Raw genomic sequence first — 14,042 nt, forward strand, 5'->3', positions numbered from 1 at the left:
TTTGAATTTCAGATAAACAACAAATGATTTTATTTGGGATAAGTATATCCCAAATATTTCATGGATTTCATGGTACATACATAGAAACTAGGAGAAGGAAATGGCAACCCACTCCAGTGTTCTTGCCTGGAGAATTCCAGGGCTGGAGGAGCCTGGTGGGCTGCCGTCTATGGGATCACACAGAGTCGGACACGACTGAAGCAACTTAGCAGCAGCAGCAGCAACTTAGAAACTGTTGTTGTTGTTTTTCTGAAATTCACATGTAACTGGGCATCTTCTATAATATCTGGCAACTGTAACTGGGGTCCAACCAAGTAAGACCCCAAATCTATAATGTGGCTCGGTGGTAAAGAACCCGCCTGCCAATGCAGAGGACACAGGTTCAGTCCCTGGGTCAGGAAGATCTCCTGGAGAAGGAAACGGCAATCCACTCCAGTATTCCTTCCTCAGAAATCCCATGGACAGAGGAGCCTGGTGGGCTGCATCCATGAGGTTGCGTAAGAGTCGGACAGGGTTTATCAACTAAACGACAATAGCAAAGTTAAATTTGCTTCATCAGCCAAATCACCCTTTGGGGGCAAAACAGTGTCAAGAGTAGATGCCTTCGGATCAAACAGAAATAATTTCAAATTCCTGTTCCACCAAACTGTTTAATATGAACTTGGATAGGTTGTATAACCTCTCTGGATCTCATTCTATCTAAAAATGAATCAAATATTTTTTTCTTTTTAGGGTAATGGGGAAAATAAGAGGAAACTATGTACAGCTTTTGGTGAAAAGTACTCAAAACGTAGTAACTATGTAGTAGACCTTCTGCCAGTCAAGGGAACCCTGAAAACAAATTTATGGTTGCAGCACAGGTTCATCTGGATCCACACCCATTCCCCTGGGACCATGAAGAGTCCTTGACAAACACCAGAGAAGTAATTGCTATCTCCACTTCTTGGGTAATCCTCTGCATCATTCTAACACTCCAACTATTCCCCACTTCTGGTCTCAAAATTCCCTCTTAAGCTATCCTTGGATTTCTTTGATACCTGTAACAGTAACCCCAAAGAATTTGAAATTGATTTCTACGTCCCCCAGATTACACTTCCCCCTTTCTCTGGCAAGTTTCTTTTGTATGTTTATCTAATTCTGAAGTTACAACTCTAGGCCAGGACCGAGTTCATGTCTAATTTTAAGTGCAATGCATTCTGTAAAAGAATTCTCCTCTGAAAGTTATGTAACAGTTGCCTGGCTAATCTCTGGATCCTCATGGCACTCAAGATTTGCCCTATGAATAACTCTTTCATATTCATTGCGCATTTCAGGTACAGTATTTCATTTCTGAGTGTGTAGGACTGTCCACCAATTGCTAGGGTGTTTCTGTCATAGATTTACCCTCCAATTTTCCCTGTAAAACCCTTGGGAGGAGCAGAACAAATATGACCCTGTCCTGCCTTGGAAGTCAGTCCTGTCAGCCACAGGTATCACCTATGGCTGAACTTATCCTGACCATGTTTTCCTGGGAACTCCAAGGACCTCCATGGAGCTGAATAAACCTGAATACAGTATCAGACATGATTTTAGCTACAAGCTGACGTTTCCTATTTTTGCCTCCAAAGGGTCAAGTAATTCATTCCTTTGGGAGGCAGAATGTTTTCCTGTTTTTAAAACAATGTTAGCCCTTCCCCTTTTGAAGATTACAAAGTGTTCTCCTGATGAGAGAAGTGGATGCAGCAATGTAAGATTTCAAGGCATAGTTTTGCAGGGAACTGAGCTTGGCATTGCCTTAGACCCAAGGCAGCAGAGCTCAGTCGTAGGAAGCAAGAGGGTATGCTTCATAAACTCCAGCTAAATAAGGGCAGTTTCTGAAGATTCTTGAGTCAGGCTCTTGGATGCTATGATTATCATCCTAGATTTCTTTTCCCTCTTTCTTAGCAAAGATATGAGCAGATAACCAATTCTGTTGTTGATGGCCAAGGATGGGGAGAAGACAGGCAGAGGACCTGTCTCCTCCACTGATGCCCTTGGACCCAGAGATGTCACCCAGAGTCCTGCTGAGGCAAAGAAAATCAAATAATTCAGAGAGTCAAACAAGACCCAAACCAAAGCCATTAAAAAACAAAAACAAAAGTCCAGCAAGTACGTTGCTTCAGCTAGGAACAAACAGACACTTTGACCTTGAAGGAAGATGGTTGGGCACACCCTCCTTGCACTGTGGTCATTCCCCGGCTGACTCTGGGCTCCTTACCCTCATCCTCCCTCTCCCCTGTTATCCTCTTGTTGGCTGGACCAAATTTCCAAGCACATCCTGGGAGTAAAGGACTGTTTGTTCTGTGGTCATCGAGTGCCCCAGATCCCTCCTTTTCCAGAAAGCTGTTTGCTACAGAGCCGCCAAGAAGGGAGGGTCAGTTTGGGGTTAGTAATCAAGGTTTGCAGTGACCTTGTAAAAATGAAGTTTCACTTACTAGCTTGTCACATAAGGAAGTTTTGATGTGTTTTCTCCATGTTTTCGCCCATTTCCATCCCCAACCCTGGTCCAGACCCACAGGTTCAGTGTGTTATTTTCTTCTATTTCTTGGTTTTAGAGCCAGATTGAACCCCCAAACTCCCACAAAACCCCTTTGATTACATCCTGTTTAAACTGTCCAGAAGTTGAGAAATACTCACAGAGTTAAATGTTTCTCTTATAAGCTGTCCAGCTGCCTTCTTCACAGTAGATGAATAAAGGATCTTTGCATCCTGATTTATCTCTCTGTAATACCCTCATGCTACCTAATCGCATCGTCATAGGCTTAAGAGCATCAGCCTAGGTGCAAAGAAGTTGGAAGAGTGTGGGGTGAGACTGGGGCAGGCTTTGCTGATAATCGGATGCTCTTACAAACTGACTTGGGCTCTCTCCTATCCACAAACAGGTATTGAATTCATAAACATACACAAAGTGTTGATTTCCAAGGGGGAGATTTGCAGATTATAATTCAATACCTTTTTCCCTTCTCCATTGTTACCTTTAGTTTTTACCCCCCACCCTTCCCTTTCTTTGACAAACACACACACTCACACATACTGTTTCTCTCTCTCTTCTCCCTCTCTCTCACACACATACACACACACATCATTGTCACGTAATTCTTACGCTGCAAACTGCCTCACTGAGAACTGATTGTGTGAACCATGACAATGAAAAATACCAGCATCTCTCCCTAAATCATGTTATATTAATTTTTCTCTGAAAGATGAAACCACAAATCAGGAATAACCTAAGGTCCAGTGATATGTAACTGAGAAGGAGCCCAAGCTATAGCTGGAGACTCTTAACAGATAACTCTATATTTGAGAATTGATTACTGGATCTTTTACACCCAAAGGGTCCAGGCTATAATCCCACTCAGTGTAACACTTGACTTCAGTCTTCCAATTGCATTGAGCCACTAGTATGAATTTATACTCACTTTATACAGTTTTGAAAGGATCTTAACTCCAAGGTCTGGAGAAGGAAATGGCAACCCACTCCAGTCTTCTTGCCTGGAAAATCCCATGGATGGAGAAAACCGGCAGGTCCCAGTCCATGTGGTCACAAAGAGTCGGACACAATTGAGTGACTAACACACACAGTACCATTAAGCTCTCTTGACAAATTCATCATACAGAAATCAAAAGATTTATTCAAGACTGCACATATAAAAAATAAAAATATTGAAAATTGGACCATAAAGAAGGCTGAGCACCAAAGAATTGATGCTTCCAAACTATGGTGCTGAAGAACACTCTTGAGAGTCTCTTGGACTGCAAGAAGATCAAACCAATCAATCCTAAAGGAAATTAACTCTGAATATTCGTTGGAAGGACTGCTGTTGAAGCTAAAGCTCCAATACTTTGGCCAGTGACCCTGATGCTGGGAAAGATTGAAGGAAGGAGGAGAAGGGGACAACATAGGACAAGATGGTTGGATGGCACCACCGACTTAATAGACATGCTGCTGCTGCTGCTAAGTCACTTCAGTAGTGTCCGACTCTGTGCGACCCCATGGACTGTGGCCCATCAGAGTCCCCTGTCCATGGGATTTTCCAGGCAAGAGTACTGGAGTGGGTGACATGAGTTTGTGCAAACTCTGGGAGATAGTGATGGATGGGGAAGCCTGGCGTGCTGCAGTCTGACTCTTTGTGACCCATGGACTGTAGCCCACTAGGATCCTCTGTCCATGGATTCTCCAAGCAAAAATACTGAAGTGGGTTGCCATTTCCTTCTTCAGGAGGTCTTCCCAACCAGGGATTGAACCCAGGTCTCCAGCATTGCAGGCAGATTCTTTACCTACTTAGCCACCAGTAAAGACCATGGGGTCGCAAAGAGTCAGACATGACTGAGCACCTGAACAATAATGATGATCTATACTTGAAACCAATATGGTATTTTAAGTCAATTATACATCAATAAAAAATAAAATATTTTTAAAAGGCTGCATATAAAGTTAGAAGGGGAGCCAGTAGTAAGACCCAACCCTGCAAGTATCTTGCATATTCAGCTACCTTTCTACTATATGAATACAAAGTGAACCTGGACCAAGATTCCTTGTTCTGGTCACTCTTACACATTGCTGGAAAATTGCAATGTGCTTCTCTAAATTGTCACTTTTAAGAAACGTGTACTCTGTAAGATTATACAGAAAGAAGGTCAATTTATCCTTTCTAGGCAAGAAAAGATTCTTAACCTGCCCATCCAAGCAGATTACATGGGCAGCTAACCAGCTTAAGGGTTCTTTTCAGTAAGCTTTCCCTTGGTAGCTCCCAACATTAGAGGAGTTTTGACGGCAGCAAGCACCTCACAAAGGTGGCAGGGTGCTTTGTCTCTGGATGGGTCCTTCCACTCCCTTCTTTGTCTCCATCATTGTTCAGTTGCTCAGTTGTGTCCGGCTCTTCAGGACCCCATGGACTACAGCACACCAGGCTTCCCCATCCTTCCCTGTCTCCATTATTACTCCCATCTTTCTCTCCATCAGACCCATGGATGTTTTGATACTTCTCTGCTGAACCCTCCCACCATCTCCATTTTTTTTATTTTTTTATTTTTTGGTGAAGGACAGAGATTTCTCATCAAAAACAGTGGGGGCTGGAAGGAAGTGGCACATTTTTCACATCTCAAAAGAAAAAAAAAAATGTCAACTTTTGAATTCTATTATCAAGTGAACTGATCCTTCAGGAATGAAGGAGAAATAAAGACATCCTCAGAAAAAGGAAGATTAGAAGAATCTGTCACCCAAATACTCCATAAGAATAATAAAGGAAGCTATTGAAACAGAAAAAAAAAATGACAGAAGGAAATGTTGAACATCTAAAAAGAAACAGCGATGAAAAAATTATGGGATTTGAGGTGGAGTGTGAAAGACAGGGAATTCAGTCACTGTCAGGAAGGTTATATGGAGAATGAAACATTGTTCAAAACACTGACATTCTAGATTTCCCTGGTTAAAACTCTGCACTTTTACTGCAGAGGGCATAAGTTCCATCCCTGGTCAGGGAAGTTCCCTGTGCTGCATGGTGCAACCAAAAAAAAAAAGAAAAAAAAGTTTAATTAAAAGAAAAACACTGCCATTCTAAAGATCTGGTCACCTTGTACTTTCAGGAAGTGCACCCATGTTTTCCTGCTCCAAGTGGATGCTCTTCCTGCCACTATCTCTATGACTCCTGCTACCGCTGAGTCTTAGAGGATGGGAATAGGCTGGTCAGTCAGTCAACATGCTCTGCCTTTGTTGGACAGAGTTCTCCTACCACGTCACTTCACTGGTCATTGCCTTGCCTAGCGTGGCATATTTTTGGTCAGTTATCTGTCTCTGATCCTACCTATCAGGTAATAGGGTCACACAGCCTTGTTTAAAGCTGTTTCATCTTGTTTAAGATGATCAATGGCCAAGTAATTTCCTGGAAGAAGTTTGAGTGTGTCTTGATTTCATAGGCAAAAGAAACAAAGCCAGCGGCTTCCCTGGTGCTCTAGTGATTAAGACAACCTGCTTCAAGTGAAGGAGATGTTGGTTCGATCCCTGGTCGGGGAACTAAGATTCTACATGCAACATGTTGTAGCCAAGAAATAAAGGAAAAAAGCCAGTGCAAAAACACTAAAAATGTTTAAAAGAGAGAGAGAAAGAAGAAGCAAAGCCAGCAGGAAACTTGTTGAGTGAGAAGAAAAAGAGAGAAGTTATGGATAGATGAAGTGACATAGATGTCATGACATTATTTAATAGATAAATATTAAGCACATTTTTCCAAGTGAAAGAATCAAAGTCAAAGGCTCTGTGCTGTCTGATTTTATTTATGATATTCTTGGAAAGGTAAAGCTATGGCATGGGCAAACAGATCAGTGATTCCCAGGAGCTGAGAGGAGGAGCTGACTATAAAGGGAAATGAAAGGAATTTTTCAAGGGTGATGAAATGATATTAGAGGTAGATATACAACTCTGTGCACTTGTCAAAACCTATAGAATTGTATACCACATGAGTTTTCCTAAAGCCAGTTTAAACCTAAATATCATAAAATACCTATTTAAAAAAAATCTTTGCTCCCTAGTGCTATAATCCTTGGTTCTTGATCTTTTCCAGTGGATGGGGAAGTGTTATTAATTATATACAGGAAAAAAGTTAAAGGGCAGGTACTAAGTCATTAGAATGTGATTAAAATTTTAGCTATCCTATAAGCTGCTTACACGAATGCTAATCTCTAATCTTTCTTTAGTGTTTCTTAAAATACCAGTGAGTCGGAAGACACATATCAAAGTCACATCTCTTCCACATTTTGAACCTCCTAGACTGAACTTCCCCCTCTATTAATGCACAGTGGACTCTAGAGAGGAACATTCTAAATGTGAAGGAGAAATGTACAAGGCTGGTCCCTCCTTCTCTTAACACTTTCCATGTTTAGGAATTCTTCAGAACAACATTCTTTTTTTTTTTTTTACTTTTTATTTTGTATGGGGTATAGCCAATTAACAAACAATGTTGTGACAGTTTCTGGTGAACAGTGAAGGGATTCTGTCATACATATACATGTAGTCATTCTCCCCCAAACTCCTCTCCAATCCAGGCTGCCACATAACATTGAGCAGAGTTCCCTGTGCTACACAGTAGGTCCTTGTTGGTTATCCATTTCAAGTACAGCAGTGTGTACATGTCCCTCCCAAACTCCCTAACAATCCCTTCCCTGCATCCTTCCCCCCGGCAACCGTAAGTTCGTTCTCTAAGTCTATGAGTCCCTTTAGTTCATTTGCATTATTTCTTTTTATATTCCACGTGTAAGGGATATCATACAATATTTCTCCTTCTCTGTCTGACTTACGTCACTCAGTATGACACTCTATAGGTCTATCCATGCAAAATAACACTCTTAATCTTGAAAAAATAACCTCATTAAAAATACAATATTCCCTTTCAGAAAATAGAAGAGTACACTTCTCAACTCATTTTATGAGACCAGTTTTACCCTCATGGATTTTTAAAGTTATTTTTATGTAAGATTCAGGTGGAAGAATTATAGTTTAACATCTGTATACACTACAAAGTGATCACCACCACAGGTCCAGTTACCATATATCACCATATAGTTGACCCCTTTACCCGTATCTTCATGAAACATTTTGACACCAAAATCAAACAAAAACAGCAAAAAGGAAAAATGCAGACCAGTATCTCCTGTGAATTCAGATGTAAAAACCCTTAAAATATTACTTTATCTAATACTGCTACTGCTGCTAAGTCACTTCAGTCATGTCCGACTCTGTGTGACCCCATAGACAGCAGCCCACCAGGCTCCCCCGTCCCTGGGATTCTCCAGGCAAGAACACTGGAGTGGGTTGCCATTTCCTTCTCCAATGCATGAAAGTGAAAAGTGAAAGTGAAGTCGCTCAGTCGTGTCCACCTCTTAGCCACCGCATGGACTGCAGCCTACCAGGTTCCTCTGCCCAGGGGATTTTCCAGGCAAGAGTACTGGAGTGGGGTGCCATTGCCTTCTCCGTTATCTAATACAGTAATATATAAAAATGCTAATACATCAAGACCTAGTGGAGTTTATTCTATATATGCAAGATTTGTTCAATATCCAAAACTCAGTCAACATAAGGCTCTACATCAACAAACTAAAGAAGAAAAATTGTATGATCATATTAACTGATGCAGGAAGCATTTCACAAAATCCAGCATCTATTAATGATAAAAACTCCCAACAAACTAGAAATAGAGAGAAACTAATAAAAAGCATCTACAGAAACAGCACATTTAATTGTGAAAGCCCGAATGCTGTCTCTCTAAGATAAGGAACAAGTCAAGAATGTCTGCTCTCATCACTCTTACCAACATGGAACTGAAAGCTCTGGCCAGTGCAACCAGGCATAAAATAACAGAAACCACAAAGATTGGAGACAAAGAGGAAAAAAAAAAGCGCCTGTTTCTAGTCACAGATGACATGATTAGAAAATCCTAAGAAATCTATATTTTAAAATCTCCTAAAGCTTATAAGTGAGTTCAGCAATGGAATATCTCATCCGTTTTCATGGTTTAAACCAGTGTTTCTCAAACTTTACAATTTACCTCAGCGTTTTTGGGTTTGTTTTTTTTTTTTTTAACAGCTTCCTGGCACCAACCCTTGAGATTCTGATACAGTAGGCCTGAAATCAGGCCTAAGGATTTCCATTTCTAACAAATTCCTGGATGCTGATCTGCTGATCCTCAAACCATACTTTGGATAACCTGGTTTAAGTTACTGCGTATAATGGCACCCCACTCCAGTACTCCTGCCTGGAAAATCCCATGGATGGAGGAGCCTGGAAGGCTGCAGGGGTCATAGAAGTCCATGGGGTCACTGAGGGTCGGACACGACTGAGTGACTTCACTTTCACTTTTCATGCATTGGAGAAGGAAATGGCAACCCACTCCAGTGTTCTTGCCTAGAGAATCCCAGGGACGGGGGAGCCTGGTGGGCTGCCGTCTATGGGGTCACACAGAGTCGGACACGACTGAAGTGACTTGGCAATAGCAGTATAACTTGATGAAGTGTAAATCATCAATTTAGGGTTGAAATTCAGTTTTCTATATCTCATTTACAGTCTGAAATCACTTCCTAGAAATGACCCAGTGTCTTTCAGACTTGATGCTCAACATCTTCAAACTCAAGTCTTTATCTCCCCCAACACCTCTGTTCCTTCCTCTGTGTTCTCTATCTCAACTTGTTTTCCTACTGAAGGATAATTACATGGCTCAAATAGCCTGGAGTTAAAACTCCCCTTTGGGTTTCCCCCACCATTCTATGCAAAACAAAGAACTCTCTCCTCAATTATGCCCAGTTCCCAGACAGTCAGCCTCTGGCCGATCTCCAGAATTCCTTGCCCCAGCCATTTAAGAGATACCTACTCCAAACAACCCTGGAGAAGAACAGGCCCCCTTAAGACAGTAGATTTCCACATATATGCCTAAATATACTCACTCTTTTCTTGGGTTAGTGCAGCAGCTCACTAATCTGACTACTGCCCCTTCTCGCCTCATTAAAGCTGATCAGTTCCTGTAAAGTGCTGATCTCATTCTTTTTCCGCACCTCGCCTTCTCTAACTCCCTTACCTACTACACCTACCAAGGACCCATTCATTCTAGCAAGAAATCCATAAGTCATCTTTGTTTCCTCACTCCTCTTCCCCCTCATCCTTCACGTCTCATTAACCAACAAGCCAGGCCAATTTCACTTATATATTTCTCAAATCTGCCTCTGTCTCTACTATGAGCGCTGTAGTTCAGGCCTAAACTGTCACGGAGAAGGCGATGGCACCCCACTCCAGTACTCTTGCCTGGAAAATTCCATGGATGGAGGAGCCTGGAGGGCTGCAGTCCATGGGGTTGCTAAGTGTCAGACACGACTGAGCAACTTCCCTTTCACTTTTCACTTTCATGCATTGGAGAAGGAAATGGCAACCCACTCCAGTGTTCTTGCCTGGAGAATCCCAGGGACGGGGGAGCCTGGTGGGCTGCCGTCTATGGGGTCACACAGAGTCGGACATGACTGAAGTGACTTAGCAGCAAACTGTCACCAAACAGTTTTTGTTCCCGTCAAATTTATCCACACAGCTACCAGTGTAAACTACAGAGGAAAACATATTCTTTCTTCACTTTCAATGACTCTAAACCATGGACAGGATCAAAACCAAGCTCCTTGTTTACCAACATAAGTCATCTACTGTGATCTGTACCTGCACCTGCCCACCTCCAGGCATGCTTCTTCTCCTTGTGTGATGCACATTTTGAGGTCCAGCCACCTTGAGCTGCTTTCTTGTAATCCCCTGCACATATCATATTATTTAAGGATGCTACATCTCTGCTCATGCTTCCTCTTTTCTCCTAAGGCTTCCCAGGTGGCGCTAATGGTAAGGAACCTGCCTGCCAATGCAAGAGACACGGGTTTGATCTCAGGGGAGGGGAGATCCCCTGGAGGAGGATATGGCAATCCACTTCAGTATTCTTGCCTGGAGAATGCCATGGACTAAGCAGCCTGGCAGGCTACAGTCCATAGGGTCTCAAAAAGTCGGACTCGACTAAAGCGACTTTGCACATATACGTGACCCTTTCCACAAATGCCTTCTCTTCCTGTTCCAGCCCTCCCCATGTCAACTACCTACTATCCTTTGAGACTAAGAGCTGTAGTCACTTCCTCCAAGAAGCCTTCTCTGATATGGTAACTTAGTACTCTCATAATACCCCAAGTATATTACTTTTCCTAAACTAACAAAAGTTTTCCATTTGTTTGTTTTCCCCCGTTACGTCTTTGGCAACTAAGAGTAGCTGCACAGATGTAGGACTGTGTCTGGTTTATCTCTGCACCTGTGCACAAGTCCTGGCCTGGCGTAGACTGGGAATGATCAAGGGTTTGTTGACTTAAGAAATGAGTTTTTATGCCAAGGCTATGAAACCCTGAATAGTGTAGTTTAAAATGTCATATATATAAAAGACAGGAAGAAAAAGGAAGGTTGGTCTCCGTGACCACTCTCATGCTCATCCTTTCCCGAAGCAATATTCTTACCCCAGAAAAGAGATAGAATTGGTGGTAGCATATAGGTAACTCTCATTTATTTTATTTAATTTCTAAGTTTATTTATTTATTTATTTGGCTGTGTCAGGTCTCAGCTGAGGTATGCAAACTCATTGTTACAGCATGCAAGATCTAGATCCCGGATCAGGGATCAAATTAGGCCCTGCATTGAGAGAGCGAAATCTTAGCCACTGGACCACCAGGGAGGTCCCAATTCTATCTAATTTAGATATACTTCTACTGGTGGTGGTTTAGTCACTAAGTCGTATCTGACTCTTGGGACCCCATAGACTGTAGCCCACCAGGCTCCTCTGTCCATGGAATTTCAAAGGCAAAAATACTGGAGTGGGTAGTCATATCCTCCTCCAGGGGATCTTCCAGACCCAGGGATGGAACCCGCATCTCTTATGTCTCCTGGATAGGCAGGTGGGTTCTAAAAAATGAACTACAGCAGAAGAAAGTGAGAAATGGTAATTTCAGGTAGACCCCAGCCTTGAGAGTGATGCTGAAAGTCATTTTAGAAGAATATGAAATTGTCCTCCAACTTACTGAAAGTCCACCATCATATCATCAAGAAGAGACTCTAGGGGCTTACCTGGTGGTCCAGTGGTTGGGATTCCTCACTTTCATTACAGGGGGCACAGGTTATATCCCTGGCCTGGGAACTGGGAACACACACACTGCATGGTGTGCAGTGTGGCCAAAATAAATAAATAAATAAAACTTTTTTAAAAAAGAAAGAAAAGAGGCTCTTCATTAGCAACTCAATCTATTTGAGGTCATGGACTTCCTTGAAAATTTGATGAAAGTTAGGAATGCTCTCCCCTCCCCCCCACTCCAGTAAATGCACAGAAACACTGCATATATATATTGATATCACAGACACTTTTAGGGGTTTCCATATCTTCTAATGTCTGTGCCTAAAGCAGCACATTAGGAATAATTTTGACGACACATTGAGCTTAGTAGGAAAAAACACCCTGTTTGACTAATGATGTCTTCCCTAATAGCATAAGAAATGGGTAGTGGCACCCACTGAATCTACCATTCCAGATTCTTCAAGTCCTTCTTGTTCCAAATAATGTATTCTACCTATGTTGTGTTTTTTTTTTTTTAATTGAGGTATAGTTGATTTACAGTGTTGTGTTAGTTTTAGTTGTATGGATTCTTCTTCAGATTCTTTTCCATTACAGGTATTACAAGATAACGCTTCCCTGGTGGCTCAGATGGTGAAGAATCCACTTGCAATGCATTTCCTTATATCTGAGTAATGTTCTATCGCGTTTGTATATAGATATAGAAATATCTATATATATGGCAACCCACTCCGGTACTCTTGCCTGGAGGGTCTCATGGACGGAGGAGCCTGGTGGGCTGCGGTCCATGGGGTCGCTGGGAGTCGGACGCGACTGGGCGACCTCACTTTCATGCATTGGAGAAGGAAACGGCAACCCACTCCAGTGTTCTTGCCTGGAGAATCCCAGGGACGGGGGAGCCTGGTGGGCTGCCGTCTATGGGGTCGCACAGAGTCGGACACGACTGAAGCGACTTAGCAGCACAGATATATAAATATAACATCTACGTATATGTGTGTGTGTGTGTGTGTGTGTGTGTGTGTATACATCACACCTTCTTTATCCATTCATCTATCAATGAACATTTAGGTTGCCTCCATGTCTTGGCTATTGTAAACAGTGCTGCTGTGAATATTGGGATGTGTGTATCTTTTCAGATTAGGGCTTTTGTCTTTTCTGGAAGTATGCTCAGCAGCAGGATAGCTGGATCATATGGTAACTCTTCCTGTTTTAAAACTTGACCTATTTGGAAATTATCTTCTCCCAGATCATAAATTCCACAAGCGAGCAGAGATTTTGAGATGGTGACTGCTGCCTGCAGCTATATCTTGATACTTTGCATTTGCCGACCCTGTATCTAGATGCAGTGTCTAGAACAGGACCTGGAGGAACTATGTGCTCAAAAAATATTCTTGAAAGAAGAAATATGTCCTCTCTTGAGAGTTCTGTGCTACAAAATTTACTGTCTACTGAGTAAATTAATATTTGCTTCTATTTATAATATGGTCATCCTCTTTGTTTCAAAAGCTCTTTGGTATCTACATCATCCTGAAATTTATAGACTAAATCTGTTTTTTGTTTTCAGTACTTTTACTGTTTTTCTTTTCATATTTTTCTAGATTAATCTCTTTTCTTCCATCAAATGATCACCACTTCCTTGATTACTTTAGTTCCATTGACTAAAGATAAGATTTAGCTGGTGCCATCAATATACAAAATGAAGTAAACAAAATGCATTACACTTCAATGACAACAAAATTAATGTCAGTTTCTCCAAATATATTTGCATAATTAATCAGCTCTAAACATATTGGAACAATGTAAATACTGAATGCATGTGTATTAAGTCACTTCACTCATGTCTGATTATTTGTGATGTTATGGACCATAGCCCATCAGACTCTTCTATCCAAGGGATTCTCCAGGCATGTATACTGGAGTGGGTTGCCATGCCCTCCTCCAGGGGGTCTTCTCCACCCAAGGATCGAACCCACATCTCTTACATCTCCTGTATTGGTAGGTGGGTTTTTTACCACTAGCACCACCTGGGAAGCCCCAAAATACTGAATATTTAAATATTAATAACAACCATTTATTATTGGCAGCAGTTGTGGAGATTTCTAATGAAAATGTGGTTTGGGTGCTTTAGAAACTTCCCTCAAATGATTTAAATATGGCCTCTGTAACTTGTTCCCATTCAAATTACTTCACAAGCCATTTCCTCAAATAAGGTACAAAGTCAGTTTTAGCACTTTTTAAATTATAACAAGTTCTGACTTAGAAGACTATGAATTAATGAAGTTTTATCTTGCTATCTGCAATCCTTAGGTTAAATCAAAACAAGGCTTTGACTTTTTAAAAGAAAAATTAGTGAAAACTACAATACATAGCATGTGATGATTTGTGCTGGCATACAAGCCACATCTTGAA

This window comes from Bos indicus, chromosome 5, assembly GCF_029378745.1.
Source record: "Bos indicus isolate NIAB-ARS_2022 breed Sahiwal x Tharparkar chromosome 5, NIAB-ARS_B.indTharparkar_mat_pri_1.0, whole genome shotgun sequence".
NCBI classification, from domain to species: Eukaryota; Metazoa; Chordata; class Mammalia; order Artiodactyla; family Bovidae; genus Bos; species Bos indicus.